The sequence below is a fragment of the Otolemur garnettii genome, unplaced genomic scaffold, assembly GCF_000181295.1.
Source record: "Otolemur garnettii isolate 467f Iridium unplaced genomic scaffold, OtoGar3 scaffold00120, whole genome shotgun sequence".
Classification (NCBI taxonomy): Eukaryota; Metazoa; Chordata; class Mammalia; order Primates; family Galagidae; genus Otolemur; species Otolemur garnettii.
In genome coordinates this window covers 2094673-2097945 of record NW_003852515.1, presented here as the reverse complement: position 1 = coordinate 2097945, position 3273 = coordinate 2094673, and positions in this window count along the sequence as shown.

The following is a 3273-nucleotide window of genomic DNA, read 5'->3' as shown; positions in this document are numbered from 1 at the left end:
AACAGGCGTGAGCCACCACACCTGGCCTCTGCCTTTTACTTTTTAAAACATTTTTCTAGTATGTCACAGAGTAAGATATCAGATGCATAAGTCTCTTATCATTAATTCATTGTGACTCTGTATAAGGACTAGGGAAAAAGTGATTGAAATACATTTTCATACATTTCTGTTCTAACTCCCAGGACCATTCTAACTAGAGTATTTGTAGATATTATTTACAACTTTGGATTGACAGACAGTATGTTGATGATTCATGGATTTTAGCAAAACTTAAAACGTTTCATTAGAAAAGGGTAGAGACCTCCCACATTCTTAGCTTAATCTCACAATTACCTAGGTATCTATCAACAAAACTGAGTAGTTTATTAACTGCAGATGCCAAAGGCTGACAGTTTCACTTTCAGTTTTCAACTACCTATTGTTTCAGTGGTGTAAGAGTTATCCCAAGAATCTTAAAAAAATAATTAGTTATAACTAGTTGTAATAATTAGTTATATTGTAACTTCCATCAGATTTGGTATATCTAGAAGACACAGTTAATTATGGGAATTTGACAGTTCTTCTGGGGGTCTGAATTTCAAAGGAGGAATCTCTGCAAGCCACACTCAACTCATTACTCTGTGATGCAGGCTCCTCCAAATGGCAGCAGAAACGTATTACCGTCTAGAAATTCTACAGTAGTGCTAACATTTCAGGGTGTTGTAGAGATAAGGACAAATGAACAGAAATACATTCTTAGAGGAACAGTATTTAGGATAAAAATACTGATTGTATACAAGGATAATTTCTTCTGTAAGTTCTCTATGCTTTTCTATTTATCATTTAGAAAACAGAATTGTGGTTTTTTCAATGTGAAAAAACCTGAACTGTCTCAAAATAGGACATGTTTGTGTATAATTTAACAAACTTAAAAATATGTGATTAATAGGGTGATACACTCAATTTTTTTAAGACAAGACTGTGGATGTATATATGTATGTATGTATGTGAGACAGAGTTTTATTCTCTTACCCTGGGTGGAGAGTGATGCTATGGCATCACATCTCACAGCAACCTTAAACTCTGGGTCTTGAGCAATTCTGCCTCAGCCTCCTGAACAGCTGTGACAACAGGCACCTGCTGCAACGCCCTAGCTATTTTTTCAGTAGAGAGGTAGTCTCAAACTCCTAAGCTCAAGCAATCAACTCGCCTCAGCCTCCTGGAGTGCTAGGATTACAGGTGTGAGTCACTGCATCTGGCCTCAAACATTTTTTTTTTTTTGAGACAAGAGTGCTGTGGTGTCACAGCTCACAGCAACCTTAAATTCTTGGGCTTAAGCAATTCTCTTTCCTCAGCCTCCCAAGTGGCTGGGACTACAGGTTCCTGCCACAAAGCCTGGCTATGTTTTTTGTTGCAGTTGTCATTATTGGTTTAGTTAGTGCAGGCCAGGTTTGAACCTGCCAGCCTCGGTGTATGTGGCCAGCGCCCTACCCACTGAGCTATGGGGCGCTGCTCTAGGAGCTTTTGATTATGTACAAAATATATTAACAGTAAAAAGTTGCTAACTATTCAAAACTTCATGTAACTATAGCGACCAAATGAATATTAGAGAGAAAAGGGGTAGGGGAGTTAAATGATTCTGGCATTTTCTAAAAGGAAGGACCCAGGGGTGGGTGGTAACATTAGTAATCTTTTTTTTTCTTTTTTAAAAGACAGAGTCTCCTTTTATTTCCCTCAGTAGAGTGCCGTGGCACCACAGCTCACAGCAATCTCCAGCTCTTGGGCTTAGGTGATTTTCTTGCCTCAGTCTCCTGAGTAGCTGGGACTACAGGTGCCCGCCACAATGCCCGGCTGTTTTTTTGTTGCAGTTTGGTCAGGGCCAGGTTCAAACTCACCACCCTCAGTATATGGGGCCAGCGCCTTACTCACTGTGCCATAGGCACCGCCCTAACATTAGTAATCTTGTTCAAAGATTATCAGACATGCAGGGATGGATGGGCAGATGGGACAATAACAAATACACCTACAGAAATAGTAGACTTGAGATACCCAACATACTACTGAGATACTCTTCAAAGTTTGACTCAAAAGCCATTTCCTCTGTGAAATCTTGCCAAACACTCCTACCTCCAACTGGAATTAATTTCTCTTCTGGGCTTCCACAGCACTTTGCATTTTTATAATAGGATAACTATATTTTGTTTATAGATATTTATTCGTAGCATTACTATTTTATAAAGTAGAACCTTGTAAGTTGACCAGTCAAGGGACTGTAACGAACTGGTTAACATAAGAAACTAGGCCTATTGTACAGATATGTACATGTGGTGCATACCTGGTCTATGAAAATTAGGTCAACTTGAGGTGGTCAATGTAGGCCAAGCAGTCAATTATGGAGGGTCTAGTGTAGTTATTTGTTTTCATATTTCTCTTATATCTATTTAGAAGATTTTTTTTTTGCCTCTTCTATCCACTCTTCCCCAATCCCAGTGCTAAAAGGCTTGTCTTATTAATTTTTGTATTCCTAGCACCAACAATGTTTACACATGGAAGATTTCAACAAATGATTGCTAAATGAATCTTTTTATGGTAGCAACATGAAGGTAACATTATCCTCAGTCAAAATTTCTTCTTAATGTTTACTTTTAACAAAATGTGTTCATTTAATAAACATTCATTGAGAACCCACTAATTTCCATGAGCTTGCTAGGAAATGAGCCTATAAACAGGAATATGAGAAGGTCCCCATTCTACTTAAAGCCTAGACTAGTGCACAATTACGGATTAGACTTTTCATGAAATACCTTCAGTGGTAATATTCCATATTTGGAATAACAGGTTATGGGTTGTGCCAAGATACTGATACTCTCTGAAGCTATACTTTGCTTATTTCATAATTTTGCAGAGGGCTATCACTGATGCAGAAACTTACACTACTATAGTTACACATGAAAATTCTTTTTACGATGCTTGCATATACTTAACTTGATTTATTTTTCCATATAATGTACTCTTTGTAACATGCATATACTACGTAAAAATTCTATTAATGGCCTGAAAGTGACAAACTTCTAGTACTAAGCTGGGCCTATTGGCAAATCAGTTATTCTGTATAATTCTATCTTAATTGATACATTAAAATCTACCACAAATATAAACTTACAGCAAGAATATCTGCATGGTATATATGTATTATTTTATTTTATTTTTTTGAGACAGAGCCTCAAGCTATCCCCCTAGGTAGAGTGCTGTGGCATTACAGCTCACAGCAACCTCCAACTCCTGGGCTCAAGC